The following is a 19,753-nucleotide window of genomic DNA, read 5'->3' on the forward strand; positions in this document are numbered from 1 at the left end:
GTCTTCCAAACACATGGGCAACCTTCTACTGCTTTTCCCAGGTCATTAGCATGGAGCTGGATCAGAAGTAGAGCAGTTGGGACAAGAAGTGGTGTCAGTATGGGATGCAGGCATCACAGGCAGTGGCTTCACGTGCTACCCCACAACACTGGCCCTTTCTTCTACATTTTTTTATTTGAAACTGAACCCAAGGCAGGCGCTGTGGCACAAGGGGTTAACGCCTTGGCTTGAAGCGCCAGCATCCCAAGTGGGTGCCGGTTCAGGAACCAGCTGCTCCACTTCCAATCCAACTCTATGCTATGGACTGGGAAAGCAGTAGAAGATGGCCCAAGTCCTTGGGCCCCTACACCCACATAGAAGACCTGGAAGAAACTCCTGGTTCCTGGCTTTGGATCGGTGCAGCTCCGGCCATTGCGGCCAGTTGAGAAGTGAACCATCGGATGGAAGACTTCTCTCTCTCTCTGCCTCTCCTCTCTCTGTGTAACTTTGACTTTCAAATAAATAAATAAACCTTTTTAAAAAAGTGAACCCATCACCTTTCTCTTACATCCATTTTTCCCTCTGAATTTCTCTTTTGCTGTCAATTCCTTCTTCTAGGCTTCGTAGTGATCCTTTCTTCTAAATTTCTGAAGCATATATTATACCAGCTGAATGTATCTTCTTTGTGTTATTTAATTTTTAGTTTATTCTTACCATATCTAAATGGTACCTATTTTGAGGGCAATAATTTTATTTTCTATGACTCTATATTCCTGGATACTATTTAGTGTTCAATAAATAATTTGTATTAATATATTTCAACTAAATTGCTAATATTACCCCCCTCATAATTTCTGAAAAGGTTGAAAGATCTTGATGAAAATTCCCAGATAAAATTAATTGTGGCTCAATCCACAATCCTGAGATAAAATGACAGCCAATAAAGTTATTGATAAGCAAATTTCTGTAACTTATTATTAACAATGAATGCTGTAAAATTTTATACAGCTTTGTAACTTTCATGTATTATTCAGAACCTTTATAAGAGGAAGGTAGCAGTCAAGAAATGTATAAGACACGTTAAAGGATGCAGAGTTAGGTTAGGTTAAGCAGATAGCCAAATGAGGCAATAAGGTTGAATAGAAATCTGAGAGAACACTGACATCAGAGAGCGTATGTTTATGTATCTTTTTCTTGAGCAAGTTATGAAGTAGTTATGCAGGGTGTCAAAGGAGGCTAGAAAAGGGTATAAGGAATAGTTTCTTCTCTCATCTTGTGCTTTATACCAAGGGTAACCTCTGCCTTCTAAACACCCATATATCCCAAGACCAAGTTTACAGATTCATAGAATTAGTGAGTTTGGTACAGCAGTTAAGAGGCTGCTTGGGATGCCTACATTCCATATTGGAACTAGTGGGTCCAAGTTCCCACTCGACTTCTGTTGGAGCTTCCTGCCAGTGCATACCCTGGGAGGCAGCAAGTAATGGCTAAAGTGCTTTGGTTCCTGTCACCTATGTGGGAGACCTGGAAAAAATTCTTGGTTCTTGCCTCTAACTCTAACTTGGTCTTACAGTGACTTTGGAGCTGTCATTTGGTAAGTGAAGAGCAAACGGAAGCTCTCTCTCTCTCTCTCTGTGTGTGTGTGTGTGTGTGTGTGTGTTTATGTGAGATTCCATTACTCTGTTTTTCAAATAAATTAAAAAAATAGCAGAAAGAGTTAATGAGTTGACCATCTACTTGCAACCATCTGTTTAGAAATATGCTACCTCCTTTCTAATACCAGTTATATGTTAGGTTTCCCCATCCTTGCCTCTAGGGCCTTACCTCTGAAATTCCAGCTATGTACTGATCCTAGAATGTGGGCAGTTCCTTCCAAGCATAAATATTGCTGTTATTTTCAAGAATAACATTTTTGCCTGGCTCATATCTGATGAATCTTCCCATCAAAAACAGATTCACTTCTCCTTTAGATACTAAACATTTGAAATTTTGAAAATTAGTACTAAAGAATATTTCTAAAATATGTGAAACAATGGTAGTGAGAAAATGTTGGTCTCTATCTTTACCTTGTCCACTCCTCCAATGCCAAATTTACATATAGGGGTGTTTATATGTTGCTTCTACCATACGGTAACTGCTTCTCATTAAGGCTGGAGAACTCAGCTCAACTGACTCTCATAGATTTGAAATTTTCTGTTCCACCGTACAATGGTCCACCTTTCAATTCCTCCATTGTTCTCAGCTTAATTTATCCATTGGTCACTCTACATATAAAAACGAATTGGTTGCTTGACAAAGGGAGGTTCAAAGTGATCCAAATACTGACTCTCACGTTTGTTTTCTGTGTGACCTTACACAAGTCACATACTTGTGCCCTCATCCATTTATAGTAGGTGAAAGAGCAACAGACAAGAGTTTATCTGAAAAGTTCTTCTCTGGAGGCAAATCCTTAGGAAATACAAACTGTCCTTACTGAAGAGTTCAGCTCTTTCCAGAAGGATCTGAGGAAATACTGAACAAACCCACTGCTACTTCAGCACACCTCTCTCACGGTCTGTTGTTAAAAGCCTGGTTTTACTTGAACACTGTGTTCCTGAGTCAAAAGAGTGCTTCAGCGACATCTGCCTTGGGGTGGGGGTGGGGGGCAAAAGCAGTCTCACACAGCCTCACACTGGAAGATACTGCTGTCTATGGAAGATACTGCTGTCTATCGGCTGGACAAAAGGTTTTTCTTTTCCTCCAGCAATAATTGCTCAAATTGCTTGAGAAAGGGACACAATGTGATGTTTATCCCTGTTTACAGATGTTTAACCGTGCCCCTTCCAAGGGTCATGTGCCTACAAACAACATCATGGTAATTATATTCAACGCTGCAAAGCACAGATGTGTAAATTGGTGGTTTCTTGGGGAAAATAATGCCAAGTCCACTTTCCAGAAATGTACACAGTGCAGAGCAGCTGTAACATTTTGTGTGGGGGTCTCTTTAGTGTCTATAATGGAATATAGTTATATTTAAAGAATACGGAAATTCACCAAGACATCTTGGGAAATCCAGGAGCACCTCGAAAATGATTTACAGGATTTGGTGTGTTCAAAAATTCCTAACAATATTGGGCAAATTGCCACATCCAAAGTAAAGCACAAAGGAGATTCTGAAGTTCGCCAGGCAAGAAATATATATTGAGTAAGGATGGAGTTAAGAAACCTCTGTTGGCCCCTCCACCTCTGAGGTCTGTGACTCTTCAAAATAAACAGGACATCAGCAAAACAAGATTACACAAAGGAGATCATACTTCTGACTTGTGAAAACTAGAATATTCCTAAACTCACTGCTGAAGGGCGTGGTAGGGATCAGATTTCCAGAAAACCAGCATTCAATGGCTCCTAATTTTAAAAGTATATGTTACCCAGAACCGGTGCTGTGGCTCCGTGGGTTAATGCCCCAGCCTGCAGCATCCCATATAGGCCCTGTTTGAGTCTTGGCTGCACTTGCAATTCAGCTTTCTGCTAATGTGCCTGGGAAAGCAGCAGAGGATGCCCAAGTGCTTGGGCCCCTGCCACCCATGTGGGAGACCCAAATGAATCTCCTGGCTCCTGGCTTCTGCCTGGCTCAGTCCTGGCTGTTGTGGTCATTCAGGGAATGAAGCAGGAGGTGGACGATCTCTCTGTGTCTTCTCTTTCTGTTAACACCACTTTTCAAATAAATAAATAAATAAATAAGTAGAAAAAGTATATGCTACCTTGGATATAACAGAGAGACAGATGAAATAACTTCTATAGCTAATGTATTGTATTATAAATACTTCCCTCAGGTTGAGTATTTATGTGGCTATATGGTAATCAATATAACCCCTAAAAATTAAAATAGCACCAACCAAAGTCAGCTTCTCGTATCAGAACAGTTGATTAAATACATCTGCTATCATAGATAAGGGTACTCAAAAAGTGTCATGGAGAAATGGAATTACAAGATAAATTTATTTTAGTGAAAAAATATTTTGGAGTCTATGGATAACACACATTTCCATGAACTATTTGAAGACCCCTTGGATGTCACTATAAGCTTTGCTACATTCTCTTTTGCTTTCAAACCATTTCACATAGTACATGCACAATGTAATATTGTGATGCACTAGGGATGGGGTTTCTCCTGGACCAGGGCTATCTATACCTCCACATGTACTGAAACTTCACAAAGGAGCAATATGTATCCTATAACTTAGAAAATGTGATAAAATCCTGGAAGTTGATTTGCATTTATATTGCATATTACAATATTCAATGACATTATGCAAAACTTGGGAATTTTGCTTCTGGGGTACAAAAAGCATACTCTGCTATTTTTTCAGGCTATGCCTTTTGGCTTTTATGATTCCATAGGAACTACTAAGCAGCACCAAAGCATGTCTCTATGATTGAAATGTAACAGAGGAACAATCTAGTCTGCTAATCTGGATCTTTCAGGCCCACAATGGAAGGATAATAAATTGAGACCTGCCAACTGCCTAAGGCCAAACCATGCCTTTTGACACTAATGAGCTAATTCAGTTACCTACTTTGTCCCACATTCAGTCTTCTTGTTCTTTGTGGCACTGGGGACTTAGGAAACAAAGGAGGTAATGAGGGCTAGTCCAGTTCTACCAAGGAATTGATTTCATTCCCTAGGGCTTGCTTTCCTTGGATGTGATGCAACATGCTGTGATGGGCTCTTCCAGGACTTGTGTCATGTTCTATGTAGCTATGCATGCTGGAAGGTAGAAGAGAGATTCTTTGTCATTTGTATGTGATAGCTGATACTTGGTGTCTGTAATGTCAAGAAGCAATGAGATAGGGACAGAAAATTCTGACTTGCTTACTACTGTATTTTTCAGAAACTCAAGGACACTGTTTCCAAAGAGAGTGTGGCTCAGTTTATAGTCATCACTGTGGTTTATGGACCCTGTAGAGCAGCCTGCCCCATACTAAAATGTACTTTGGCTACTTTACACCAGACTCCTCAATCAGCATCTCTGGGATTAGGACTCCTGAAATCCTGATCCAGAATATTCCCGCCAAAGACTGCAAACTCTCAACCTAAGTGGGAGAGCACTTTTTCTGCTAATCAGAAATTTGGTTGGAAAATATTCATTTAATTTACCTTAAACCTCAATTTTGTAAAAACAGAAACATTATCTGTCTTTCCCCGTTGTCCAGAAATAAAAATGTTAGTGTCTTGGTGGAGTAGCCTCTTAGAAAACAGCTTCTTAGAAAAGCAAGCAATTTCCTAGTTATAAGTTATATTCGTATATCAAAAATAGTTACACTTGAAACTTAGAATGCTTTCTCTGCAGAAGTAACATAAAATGGTGATTTCCAGACTTGTCCATAAAACTCTAGTTGATACAAAATCTAGCTGAAATTCTGTACCTTTGTCAAGGAAATACAGGAGAATGTTATGTTACTACACTGTGGAGAGGGGTTGAACCATGTATTTTTTCAAAGATTTATTTATTTGAAAGGTAGAGTGACAGAGAGAGAGAGAGGGAGGGAGGAAGGGAGAGAGAGAATGACTTCCATCCACTGGTTCACTCCCCAAATAGCTACAACTAGGGCATGGCCAGACTGAAGCCAGGAACCAGGCAACTCCATCTGTGTCTCCCAAATCATGGCAGGAGCCCAAGAACTTGGGTCATATTGTGTTGCCTTTCCAGACACACCAGCTAGAACTGGAATGGGAAACAAAGAGGCCAGGATCGGAATGAGCACTCCAATATGGATACTGACATCACAAGTGGTGGCTAAACCCACTGTGGTACAATGCTGGTCCCAGAACCATTTCTTATATATAATTTCATTTGAAAAAATATATATATATAACCATTACTGTGTTTTCCTTTTACTGATCTATAGGTGTTTTAAAAACCCCACTCAACATTTATGAAAACGAAAACTATAGCAAAACTTTGTTTCTTAGGTACCTTTGTGTCATGAGATTTTCAAATGAACAAAAGGAGGGATGGATAAAAAGAAACTTCAAAGACATTTCCCAGGCAGATTAGACAAAAGTTAGGAAAAAAAAAGCACCACTGGGGTAGGGAAGGACACAGAGAAAACAGAAAATGAGGAGAAAAGAGGTGATGAGTGGTTTTGGAATCGGCTGATTTAAAGCGGAAGGTGGGCGAGGAGAGCTGCAGAGGGGTCGGGGGAGACTGGGAAGATGGTAACCGTCAGGCCGAAGAAAGGAACCCGGGGTAACTTGGTGTCAGTTACCCACAGTAACCACCTGGTGAAACTGATCCAGGACCTCCTGCATTCGTTTCTTGCAGGGTTAGTCTGGGAGTGCCCACCAAGTCTCATGAGCTAATGGTAGTAACCAGCTACAGGTACTGCAAGCCAAACTCCCTGCCCTGTCAACAATGGCTTGAGATACACATCAAAGCCTTTATTCAGGGTCTTCTAAGGTAGTGAGGTTCAGCCTGAGACAAAACCGAAAGGTGGACCCAAGAGTTCTCCTTGTCCCCAGCCTCGTCCATACCGCCCTCACAGTGCCTCAAAGTCTATGCCTCCCATACTTGGTCTTCCATGATCCAGTTTAAAGTCTCTTCTTACAAGGAAAAGGACTCGCCTGTACAAGGCTGATCTGGTTCAGAACGGTAACAATCTGAGCATCCAAAGAGGGCGGTGTTACCAGTTCCTCACCCTTGGCATCATTTGCATGTTCGGTGTTTTTAATTATCATTATTATTTTCTATTCTATGACGCTGAAGCCTAGTAATGTTTAAACCTCGTGGAGCAGGGCGGATGCCATTCTTAGAAAAGCTATGGATTTAATAGACAATAATCATGCTTTGCATACTACCTCACATTCAGGCACACCCTGAAACCCATCTCAGACCCCAGACTTACAACTACAGGGTTTAAAGAACTGATAAACCGTGGAAGTACGGGGGGAACGACACGATGGCGATCAGAGGGGTGGATTTAAGCAAACATCCCCACCCCAAAGGCGCAGGCGGCTCTACCCAAGGCTGCTCGCTCTCGGCGCACACACACTGACTTCCCGCTCCCTCCCGCAGGGCAGGCCTTTCTCTCCCCCACCCTCCGCGCCCCGGCACGGGGACCACTCCTCCTCCGCCTCCCGCGGGCGATCGCTCGACTTCGGCCTCCCTTCGGGGTGATCTCATCCCTTTGTTTCGGCGGCGCGCCCACCTCCCAGACTCGCCCGCGGGACTGTGGGCGTGACGGGCGGAACGGGCGGAGCCTTGGCCGCGGGGCGGGGCCGGCGTGCGCGGGGCGGAGCCTCCGCTCGCTGTTGCGACCCCACGCGGAGGCTGCGACGCGGCGTCTGCAGCCGGTGGCGTCCCGCCTCCAATGCCACCAGTTCTCTTACCCACCGGGCCCCGAGGAACTCGGTTTTACTGAAACGAACCTCCAGGAACTCTTGTTTGGGAGCTCATTGCTGCTGTTGGTTGCTGAGAGAACAAAAGCCTCAGCCCCTGCCCCTAGGCCTCGCCGCGGGGCTGCAGGTAGCGGTGCAGCCCAGGCCTCTCCGCCCTCCATTATCCGCTCCCCTCACCTGCGCCCCTGGCAGCAGCGCCTCCTTCCCGGGACTGAGCCCTGGGACACCGTCAAGGTCACGCGGCGGGTGGGGAAGGAAGCAGAGAGGCCGCTGGGTGTCTGCCTGGCTCGGAGGCTGCACAGAGCGCGTTAGCATTCCTCGGGCTGTTCCCGCTGTCTCCCTGGCAGGCCAGGGGGTGGCGGCGCCCTGGGCGGGGAGATTTTCTGATGTCAGCAGGAGCCTTTACAAACAAAATTCAGGCCATGACTGGTCGAGAGGCTTTTAACAAAGAAAGCCAGGGAAAGAGCCAAGGCCTTGCACTTAATTTGGAAAAATAACGCATTCTTCCTATTATGTGTTCTAGGCCCCTAAATTTGAAATTTCCCTTTTCCACTCTTGTCCGAAGACAGTTGCAAATATATTTTTTTGGGTGGGGAGTTGAGTCGTTGAAGGAGGTAGGAAGAAGTGAGGTGACTTTGGGTGTGGCTACCCATAGACTGGGGGTGGCTTTCCTCTTGGAGTCAGATGCCGGCACCAGCGTGGAGCATGCAAGTCTTAACGCTGTGCTCGACTTTGTCATGGCTGTAAACCACTTCAGGTCCACGTGAGAGGGAAGCCAGAAGGAAGAGGAGAGAGCCAAGGTGTCAGGTGGCGCCAGATGTTAAGACCCCATCTGTCTCCAGCTTGCAAAGAAGGGACCTAGGAGCCTACAAAAACCTTAGCGGGAGACATGTGCCTTTGCCAGTGATGGGTGTAGGACGCTGATGGGACCTGAGCTTCTTTTATTGTTTAAATAGGTGAAAGTCAACTGTGGCAGAGGATAACAGTGGTTCACATATATATCTAGATTTCATTCAGAGTCTCCACACAGACTGGCAAGGTGGCTTTTCAGAATCTTCATCCGTTCCCCCCTAAGGGACCATCTAGCTTTTTGCTGAGGTAGGAATAACGTGTACCTGCATTCGCAAGGGCTGGGATTGGACATTAAAGGGTGGTTGTGTCTGCTCTCCTGATGAGGTGCTCATTCACCAGGTCCCAGAGCATAAAAGACAAGTCACGCTGAGCTGTGTCAAACGTGTAATGGCCAAGCGGGCTGGCCAAGACTTCTGTGCTTTCTCAGTTTGGTGGTCACCTTTGGGGACCTTTGAGGGAGCTCTGTTTTGAGTCACAGTATTATTATAAATTTGGAAGGCAATAGACAATTTTAGAAGGTAAGTGGCAGTAAGGGTTGGAGTATGGCAGGGAGACCCCATTCATTCAGAGTCCAGGATTAGATCATGGATAACTGCTTAGCCTTTTCTAGGGAAATAAGAAAATGGGGGGTTTGTGTGTATGTGTGTATACACACATATATATTTTGTACACAGTTAGAACTTGGCTACTTTGTTTGAGTCTCACATCCCCTAGTCAACTCTGTTAATGTACAAAGAAACTGAAGCCCAGATAAGTAAAGAGAATTCCGTAAGTTACAGTCAAGTTGGAATGTGTCAGGTCTATGCCCTAGCCCCCGATCGCCCATCCATTGGTTTCACCATATACCTGTTGCTTCTTATTTCTCTGAATTTCCTAATAGAGACACCTCCTTGCATTTAATGAGATACTCTAAAGGATTCCCCAGAGCAGGTATGTTTAAGTCTGGGTGTTGTGGGCCAATGCATTTCACACGTGATGTATGAAGATTATGAAAATGCAGATACTGGTGCAGTAGGTCTGGGGCTAGGCAAGACTGTGCTGACTGCCCACCCTGCCCTGCGTGATACAGACGCTGTTGCTAACCTGTTCAGCAGCAAGGCTGTAGTCAGAATCCTTCCTCCTTGCCTCTCCTTTCTAACTGGAAAAACAGCCCTGCAAGTTAAGAAAGATATTTGATTGTTGTTGTTCTTATTGCCAGATCACTGTGCTGTCTTAGTGATCTGCGGCCTTTTTACTGCCTTGCTGCCTTGTCCTCATACAGTCCTGAGATTGTGTGAAATAGTCCCTAGAGACAGGTGTCTACAGCAAGAGGGTATGATCTTTTGTCTAGTGACTTAGCACCATTTATCTTGGTTTCACAAAACCTTTTGCCCATAAGCATTTTTCTCAACCCTGATAGAAAAGAAAAAAAAAAATCTTCTCGTCTTCACACAAGCATCCTCCCAGCTGTGGCTCATTTCTTACTTACTGAGAGGGCAGCTGGCATGCTGCTAGCTCACAGGCCTGACCCTTCCATGGCCCAGCAAGGGGGTTTATGCAATTCCTTGTCGCTCATTTCTGTCTTACAGTTCTGCTTGTTATAGCTAGGTTCAGGTCTGAGTGTCTTTGTGCATTCCCTGCATTGAATAAGCCAGTAAGAGGTGACACAGCAGAGACTCTTCTAAAGCAAACTTCAGCGCCTCCTATTCCTCAGTTCTCTGGAGCTTGCCCGCCTTGGAAGTGCCTCTCCCGTGGCTCTTTATGTTGCTCTGGGAGTTCATTTGATATCTGTTTTGCTATAAGTTGTTCTAGGAAAGCAGCAGAATTTCATGCCAGTTATAATACATATTCACCATGCACTTAACAAGGCCTTTCTGTGTGAAACAGTGGTAGAGAGGCTGCAGAGTGGAGCTGTAGAGAGGTTGCACTCTAAAGTCAGCTCTGTAGGTAGTCAAATCTTAGCTCGACCACTTATTAAATGTGGAACTTCTTGAGTATTAGTGTCCTTATCTGCAAAAATAGTAATAATAGCTACTTCATACGTTAGAATACCTACCTCATACACTTGCTATGAGATTGTTCCTGTGCAAAACACAAAGCTCAGTGCCTGGCACAAAGTGATCAATATTTGTTAACTTCCATTATTACTATTAATAAATCAATATTCCTGCCTTGAAAGAGTCCTCAAAATAGTTGAGAATTTGAGAAGTGGGTGCACTAATAATTACAATACATAAAGAAATACAACTACAGATACAATGAGAATTTAGCATAAAGAAAATATCCCAGAGGTTGGCAAATACAGCCTACAAGCTAGGAATAGTTTTTTCATTTTTAGATGATTGAAAGAAAATCAAAAGGATAATAATACTATGTGATACTTTAAAATTTTAAGCAATTCAAATTTTGCTGTTCATAAGTAAGTTTTCTTGGAATACAGCCATGCTTATTCATTTAGTATTGTCTATAGGTTATTTCACACCTCTGTGACAGAATGGAGTAGTTGCAATAGAGAACATATGGTTCAGAAAACCAAAAATAGGTAGGGATTGGGATGAGTCATGAAGGATGCACAGAGTTTCAGCAGACACCAAGGACAGAGATGTGTGCAGTAGTCCACATGGTACCCAGACTACAAACTACAGGTACGGTTTTACTGGATGCAATCTCAAGGTAGCTTCCGAGAGAAGAGAAAAGGCAATTTGGAATTAAGTCTATGAATTTCTCAAATGCCAAAGCAATGTCTGTCTTTTAACATTATATATATTATTTTTACTTTGGAGATACCATATTTTAAAATTTATATTGTACTAGAAGATGCCTATCTTCTTAGCTTGACAGGCAATGGAAATATTTAAAATTTGTTTTTCTTGGGCAGGCATGTCATTTTAGCTGTGTGTGATAGATATGTAGACAGAGTAGAAGAGAGAACAAGTAAGAGAACTACTTAAGTTGAATATTACACTGTTTGATTTCAGGGTCTATTTTGAGTCTTAAAGAATAGAGGCAAGTGTCATGAGCGGTTTGTGCTTCTGTCCACTATGCCAACATCCCATATTAGAGTATCAGCTTAAGTCCAGCTGTTTTGCTTCTGATCCAGCTTCATGCTAATGCACCTGGGAAGGCAATGGCATATGGCCCCTGCCACCCATGTGGGAGACTAGGATGTAGTACCTGGCTCCTGGGTTTGACCTGGCCCAGACCTTGCTCTTGAGTTCATTTGGGGAGTGAGCCAGCATATGGCAGATTAAAGCTTCCTTCCTTCCTTCCTTTCTTTTTCTTTTCTTTTACTTTCCCTTTCTTTTCTCTCTCTCTCTCTCTCATTCATTCATTCATATATATATATATATATATATATATCTGCCTTTCAAATAAATAAATAAATCTTAAAAACTAAGGGAACTGGGGCCAGTGCTGTAGTGCAGTAGGTTAATCCTCCACCTGCAGCGCTAGCATCCCATATGGGCACCGGTTCTAGTCCCGGCTGCACCTCTTCCAGTCTAGCTCTCTGCTATGGCCTGGGAAAGCAGTGGAAGATGGCCCGGGTCCTTGGGCCCTTGCAACCGCATGGGAGACTGGGAAGTGGCTCCTGGCTCCCGGTTCCTGGCTTCAGATTGGCGCAGCTCTGGCCATTGTGGCCATCTGGGGAGTAAATCAGATGTCTCTCCCTCTCACTGTCTGTAACTCTACCTCTCAAATAAATAAAAAATCTTAAAAACAAAACAAAGCTAAGGGAACAATGTTCCAAGGTAGAATTTCAGACATTTGGTAAAAGCAGATCTTTGTCTAGGTTCACCTGTTCCTTTACTGCACCAGCCATCCTTCTTATTGCCTTGATTCTCCACAGTGACTTAAGCCTTTTGTTCTATATTCCTGAAGTGCTTCTGTATCAAGGCGCAGTTAGATTGATGTGTGCCCATTTATCAGAAGCTGCAGTGATAGCAGGAAGTTTTGGTTTGTTTGGCTCACTCATCTTTGATAGCATGTGTGCCTTTGACTCAAGGAGGAACCTGGGAATTTTTCTAGTTAAGAGCCATTGTGATGGTTTTGGATTCCTCTGAGAATCTTTCCTTTTCAATTTTGGGCCTAGTCCTGAGTTGGCAAAGGGCTCTGAAGAGTTGTGCTTGGTGAGTAAATAGAACTATGGGAAGAAGCCCGCCGTGGCTCAATAGGCTAATCCTCCGCCTTGCGGTGCCGGCACACCAGGTTCTAGTCCCGGTCGGGGCGCCGGATTCTGTCCTAGTTGCCCCTCTTCCAGGCCAGCTCTCTGCTATGGCCTGGGAGTGCAGTGGAGGATGGCCCAAGTCCTTGGGCCCTGCACCTGCATGGGAGACCAGGAAAAGCACCTGGATCCTGCCTTCGGATCAGCGTGGTGCGCCGGCTGCAGCACGCCGGCCGCGGCAGCCATTGGAGGGTGAACCAACGGAAAAGGAAGACCTTTCTCTCTGTCTCTCTCTCTCTCACTGCCGCTCTGCCTGTCAAAAAAAAAAAAAAAAAAAAAAGAACTATGGGAAGAGTGGTGGTATCATCCTACCGTTTTGGGATTTTTACACACCAGAGAGACTCTACAACATTCCATGTTGTGACACACTTGTAAAGTTCCTCATGTTTTGGAGTTTTGCTGTGCTGCACAGACTTGATATTCTGGACTTTTCTTTGGGTCACGTGACATTGTTTATGAGATGATTATGGTATGTCTCTTAGTTATTTAAGCAGCAAATAGAAAAAAAATAATTACCATTGACTTGAAAGACCTTAGAATCAAATAATATATCCCCAGTTTAACTCAATTCATCAGATTATTCTGCTCAAAGATTAGGTTATTATAATTCCTTGGAAGACATGTTCATGTGAATTCAGAAGTTGTAAAATGTACTTACCTAGTTTGCAAAATAAAAAAAGAAGGAATGTTCTCTATGGCTCCAAAGGATGCAAGGTTTTTCCCAGTAGAATCACAAAGTGAGAAGTATGCTGGTGCTTAGTGGCATGATGGATGCAGCTTCTGTTACCCACAGTCACTGTTCAAAAAGATTCAATGAGAAAATTCCATAAATAACTTATAAGTGTTTAAGAATCTTTATTACAGTATATTCTAATGATTGCTCTTTTTATTATGGGTTATTGTTAATCCTTTACAGTACTTAACTTATAAGTTCAATTTTATCATATATGTATATATATATATATGAAAAAGCATACTCTATATAGGATCTGCTACTAGCCATGATTTCAGACATCCACTATGGGTCATGGAATGTATCCCCTAAGGATAAGGTGGGATGCTACAGTACATTCTCACAAAGGCCTTTATGACAAAAATAGTTTGATACCTTTGGGGAATGTGACCTGAGCAACTAGCATTGCATTCATAAAATAGATGGAGTTTCCTGTCTGCTTCACTACAGTTGTGAGAAAAAGAATAGAAATAGTTGGTTCAAGGAAAAGGCAATGTTTAATTCAGGAACTCAGACTGGATTTAAATTCTCACTGAAGAATAAATTGTAGAACCTGCTTTTTACCACCTGCTCAATCCCTTTGCTCTGATAAGAATGCATAAGGGTGACTCCAGTTCATCCATTTGCTTTTCTCATTTAATTAAACAGCCATAATTCCTGACCTGAGGCTCCCTGCCTCCGCTTTTCTCCCAGAATTGCTTTCTCTGCTCTCTGAAATGTTCTCTCTCCTGCCTTCAGAATTAATAGGAAAGCTGGTCTCTGGGCTGTTTTCTGCTCTCAAGTGTGAATCTTCCCTGTCAAAATCTTTGCGAAGAAAATGAGTCACAGCATCACCTAGGTGATGAGGTCATGATGCCACAGCCTTGGCTTTGAAAATTCATCTCTGTTTCTTTATTGTAAAGGGATTTTGAAGGGAGAGGATGAAATGGGGGTGGCGGCCTTGAGCCCAGTCCTTTGCACACTGTGAGCTTGCTCAGCATTGGCAGGCACTCGTGACAGAATCCTGCCCTGAACTGTCCCACCCTCTACTCTGCTTTCTACCTTGCCAAGGAGCCTTGATGGAAAACCTGCAGAGGTGAGATCAACTCAGACCTCACCCACGTGTTGTGTTGACTTCCTGGCTCTGAAGGCCATTTCACATCACATAACCTATACAAATGTCTAGGGTTCAGATCCTGGCTCTGCCACTTACTGGCTGTGTGATTTTTTTTAAAATATTTATTTATTTATTTGAAAGTCAGAGTTACACAAAGAGAGGAGAGGCAGAGAAAGACAGAGACAAAGGTCATCCATCCACTGGTTCACTCCCTAATTGGCCGCAACAACCAGAGCTGCACCGATCCAAAGCCAGGAGCCAGGAGCTTCTTCCTGGTCTCCCATGTGGGTGCGGGTGCAGGGGTCCAAGGACTTAGGCCATCTTCTGCTGCTTTCCCAGGCCACAGAAGAGAGCTGGACAGGAAGTGGAGCAGCCTGATCTCAAATCGGCACCCATATGGGATGCCAGCGCTTCAGGCCAGGGCTTTAACCTGCTGCGCTACAGCGCCGGCCCCTGGCTGTGTGATTTTAAGCAAGTTATTCAGTGAGCCTGTGCCTTCGTTTCTTTCTTTGTGAAATTATAAATACCCATCTTATTAGAATTAAATTAGTCTTTATATAAAATTAAAATATATTTAATGAAATTTGGTGCTATATATTATATATATAACATAATAAAGTACTTAGAAGACTGTATGACAAAGTGCCATATAATTTTTCAATTTATTAGTATTATGTTCTCCAAAGATATGAGGATGTTTTAGAGGCTTTACCTTTAAAGGTTTCTTGGGGAGTGGGGGCACAGCAGTATTTTTTTAAGTATTCATAGTCCTGAAATATCCTTCCTTGAAGCTATCAAAGACAGAAAATCATAAAATATTTATCAAATGATTCACTCAGTCTTCAGAAAGCAGCAATTTTCACTTCATGTGTATTGTTTTGTTTCAGGCATTTTACATGTATTATTTCCTTTGATTCTCAAGAAAATTCTGCATAGTAGATATTAGTTTCCTAACAAGAGGTATGAAGGCACAGAATTCTAAGAAATTAAGTTATTTACCAGGTCATACTAGTAGCTATGACTGATCCATCACCCAAACATAAATTATTTGACCCCCAATGCCATGCTACGGAATATGAAATCAGTGAGCATTGATGACTGATAATTGAGAGAGAACTAGGTGCCAAAAATGACAGAAATGGCAGGAAAGGAAGAATGACGAGGACAACAATTACATGAGCAACAATAACAAATTTAGACTCAGATTTATGATTTACAGATTTTAGCAAGATCTTATGCATTGCCCTTATACCATCTACCAGCTTGGAGAAAGAAATTCAGTCTATTTGTTTCCAAACTACAGGTACTGTACCTGACACCACCTTGCCCCCAACCACCTGGTTCCTTCCTCAGGCTCAGGACAAAAACATCCCGTTGTTTTTTCCCATTTGTGGAAGAATACAACAACATATCTTATAGAATCAGAAAAAAACCTGTTTGCTTGTCTTTTTGATATTTCTCTAAAACTTTTTAATCACTCAACAGGTGATTGATACAGACCATTAAGACATATGCAAAGTATTGCTGCTAGAGAGCAATGACCCTACAAAATCATCCTGCCAACCATCTCCAAAAGAGAGGCACAATTGAGGGACTTGCACTGTGGTGCAGAGAATTAAGCTGCTGCTGGTGGTGCTGGCATCCCATATCAGGGTGCCAGTTCATCAAAGTCTCAGATGTTCTGCTTCCAATCCAGTTCCCTGCTAATGCACCTGGGAAGTCAGTGCAAGATGGCCCAAGTGCTTAGGCCCCTGCCACACCTATAAGAAACCCAGATGGAGTTCCAGACTCCTGGTCCAGCCCAATCCATTGCAGGCATTTGGGGAGTGAACCAGCAGATAGGAGCTCTCTCTTGCTCTGCTTTTCAGATAAACAAATTAATTAAAAAAAAAAAAAAGATAGGTAGACTTGAGAAAGCAGTGTGCTTGCAATTACAGTTTCACTTAGTGCTGCCCCATTTCAAACTTGTTCTTGTCCCTGGTGCCTCCTGCACAAAATTCCTGAGCTACCCCTTTTAAACAAATAAACAAAAAAAATCAAATCTGCAATATAGACCAAATCTGTTAATTCAAAAATACTCCAAGTAGTCCTAGAACTGGTAATAGGCTTGCTACTTACTCAATGACAATTTCTGAGTGTTTAGGGCTGAATTCTTAGATTGCATCCTCTATGGGGCTTCTGGAAATGCAACAGTTTTGAGGACTAGCTTTAAGACCCATTCCAATAGGGCTTTCCACCAATCTCTATTTCTTTATTTTGTAAAAGGGTATGGCATACTTGCACAGTCCACTTCATTGCAACTCCTTGAGGAGCCATTTTTATTAAGTTGAAAATACTTCATAAACTGCAATACACATGTTCAAAAAATTCACTTTTATTTTCAAGTGGAGGTCCAAGTCCTTATTCCTTGTCCCATTTATACAACATGCACAATGGTGACACATCCTCTGAACCTTCCCTGGAGATTAGGTGTATGGCATACAGGCTTTACTCAATGGAGGTGCAGAGGTAGAGCTGGATATCTCAATTCATGATAATCATGTCTCCTCAGGACCAGAGGTTTCTAAGCTGGACTCCCACAAAGTGTCTGGCAATTACATTCCTATCTTTTTCCAGATATAAATACATAGGATTGTTCTCAGAACTTAGAGAGGCAGTTAGGGATATGTAAGGGATGTAAGATAGATAAATAAGATAGTCACTAAATATGATTTTATTAGGGATGAGGTTTAATTTGGGCTGTGTAGTTCATAAATTTTTTTTTTTTTTTTTTTTTTTTTTTTTTTTTTTGACAGGCAGAGTGGACAGTGAGAGAGAGAGACAGAGAGAGAAAGGTCTTCCTTTTTGCCGTTGGTTCACCCTCCAATGGCCGCCGCTGCAGCCGGCGCACCGCGCTGATCCTGGCAGGAGCCAGGAGCCAGGTGCTTTTCCTGGTCTCCCATGGGGTGCAGGGCCCAAGCACCTGGGCCATCCTCCACTGCACTCCCTGGCCATAGCAGAGAGCTGGCCTGGAAGAGGGGCAACCGGGACAGAATCCGGCGCCCCGACCGGGACTAGAACCCGGTGCGCCGGCGCCGCAAGGTGGAGGATTAGCCTATTGAGCCACGGCGCCGGCCCATAAATTTTTTAAAGATTTATTTATTTGAAAGTCAGAGAAGGAGAGGCAGAGAGAGAAATAGAGAGGGAGAGAGAGAGAGGGAGAGGGAGAGAGAGAGGGAGAGGGAGAGAGAGAGAGAGAGAGAGATCGGTCGATCGGTCGATCTTCCATCGCTGGTTCACTCCCAAAATGTCCAAAACTGTTTGAGCTGAGCTGATCAGAACCCAGGAGCCAGGAGCTTCTTCTGGGTCTCCCACATGGATACAGGGACCAAAGGACTTGGGCCATCTTCTACTGCTTTCCCAGGCCATAGCAGAGAGCTGGATGGGAAGTGGAGCAGCTGGAACTCGAACCAGTACCCATATGCAATGCCAGCACTGCAGGCATCAGCTTTACCTGCCACAGCGCCTGCCCCAAAATTCCTAAATTTTGAGAATGAATAGACTTCCAATTTAAATAGATTCCCATCAGCAAGCTGTTGGGCAATGTGGTTTGGGTGATGGGTAAAGTTAGAATTGAAGGGGAGTCAGATGATGTGTTGAAAATGTAAACAGGGCTGGCTCCATGGCTCACTAGGCTGATCCTCTACCTTGCGGCGCCGGCACACCGGGTTCTAGTCCCGGTCAGTCAGGGTGCCGGATTCTCTGCTGTGGCCAGGGAGTGCAGTGGAGGATGACCCAAGTGCTTGGGCCCTGCACCCCATGGGAGACCAGAATAAGTACCTGGCTCCTGCCATCGGATCAGTGTGGTGCGCCAGCCGCAGCGCGCCGGCCGTGGCGGCCATTGGAGGGTGAACCAACGGCAAAGGAAGACCTTTCTCTCTGTGTCTCTCTCTCACTGTCCACTCTGCCTGTCCAAAAAGAAAGGAAGAAAGAAAGAGAGAGAGAGAGAGAGAGAGAGAGAGAGAGAGAGAAAGAAAGAAAGAAAGAAAGAAAGAAAATGTAAACAGACAGTATCCCTTTCCCCAGGATAAGAAAGAATTGAATTGGGTATTGAGCCCATGTTGGACAGTTTTCTGCTTATCTCCTTGAAGATAGATAGCTTAGGAACACTAGATAGTTAACACCATTTTTCCTCCCTGCATGAAGGTACCAGCAATCTAGGAGATGAATTGGGTCTTTTGGTATTTTATCTTGCTGACATGACTTAATCTAGACTCATGATGAAGTAGAAATTACTCTGAGATGATTATGATGATGACAATGTTTAGGATGAGAAAACTCACAGCAGCTATTCCTGTCTGAACATGTACAATATGTTAGGGGCTGTAATAGGTAGTGTATATGTATTAGCTCATTTAATCCTCCCAACAGCCTAATGGGGTAGCTCTAGCAGTCTCACAAGTAAAGAAGCTGGGGCCAGCACCGTGGTTTACTTAGTTAGTCCTCTGCCTTCAGCACCAGCATCCCATATGGGCACTGGGTTCTAGTCCCGGTTGCTCCTCTTCCAGTCCAGCTCTCTGCTGTGGCCCAGGAAGGCAGTGGAGGATGGCCCAAGTGCTTGGGCCCTGCACCCACGTTGGAGACCAGGAAGAAGCACCTGGCTCCTGGCTTCGGATCGGCGCAGCACTGGCCGTGGTGGCCATTTGGGGAGTGAACCAACGGAAGGAAGGCCTTTTGGCAAAATTAGAGTTCAAACCTAAACTTGGCTAGCCATAGGACCCATGCTCTCAAACCTATTGGCTTTCTGCACTCTATCTTATGAAGCTCCTGATTAGGACTAAAGGTGGGCTTTGACACTTGGAAACTGGATAACACCAGGCCCCTTTCTAATTCTTCAGTTAACTCCATCATGGAACAGCCACAGTGGTGTGCCCTTCCCATGGTTTTTGTGAAGATTCCATTGACGTACTAAGTGTCTGAACCTTGTACACACTGCAAGTGTAGGAGGACCTAGGATGTGACTGCTGGAGAATGTGCTTTCCTGACAGCTCCAGCATTCGTGACTGGGAGCTTCTGCAGATTGAAGCAGGGATACACAACCAGCTGCCTGTCCACGGGCTCTCTGATCACTAACAAAGCACAGCACAAGTTAGCTGCTACACCTAAGTATCATTCTGAGTATCAACTGTTTTGATGGCACTATTTTAGCCACTGAAGTTTTGAGGAGTGTTCAAATGACACATTTCCACTCTCAAGTCTATGCTTCAAGGGTAGATGCAGTTAATAACAAGAAGAAAGCATAGGCCAGGTGATTTTAAGTACTAAGAAGAAAAAGCAAGGTAAGCAGATGTAAAGTGACAATAGTTGAGGAAAACTGTGTGATACTGTGGGTGAAGGAGGTGTCTCATCAAGGACCTATTGACTCATGATGTAATTTATGAAAGTTTTCTAAATCAAGAATCACAATTTGATATAGTAGGGAGGACAATAATTGAAACAAGTATGTGTCTTTTGGTTCCTTTTTCCCTGGAGTAT

General features: G+C 43.5%; 1 protein-coding gene and 2 long non-coding RNA genes across 4 annotated transcripts in view; 2 read left to right on the forward strand and 1 right to left on the reverse strand.

The window, feature by feature from the left end:
• Window positions 1-8,305, reverse strand: part of LOC108177921 (uncharacterized) — a 215,971-nt gene extending 207,666 nt beyond the window's left edge. For both annotated transcript variants that reach the window (XR_016232434.1, XR_011387891.2), the window contains exon 1: window positions 7,535-8,305. This is a non-coding gene — a long non-coding RNA (uncharacterized LOC108177921). The remainder of the gene's footprint in view (window positions 1-7,534) is intronic.
• GAP43 (growth associated protein 43) overlaps window positions 1-19,753 on the forward strand; it is a 120,310-nt gene that overhangs the window by 33,322 nt on the left and 67,235 nt on the right. The window lies entirely within an intron of this gene.
• Window positions 7,354-12,692, forward strand: LOC149127009 (uncharacterized). Its single transcript, XR_016232435.1, has 2 exons — window positions 7,354-7,484; window positions 8,314-12,692. It is a non-coding gene; the product is annotated as an uncharacterized LOC149127009 (long non-coding RNA).

Source organism: Oryctolagus cuniculus, chromosome 4 (genome assembly GCF_051225735.1).
Source record: "Oryctolagus cuniculus isolate XC-2025 breed Fujian yellow rabbit chromosome 4, ASM5122573v1, whole genome shotgun sequence".
Taxonomy (NCBI): Eukaryota; Metazoa; Chordata; class Mammalia; order Lagomorpha; family Leporidae; genus Oryctolagus; species Oryctolagus cuniculus.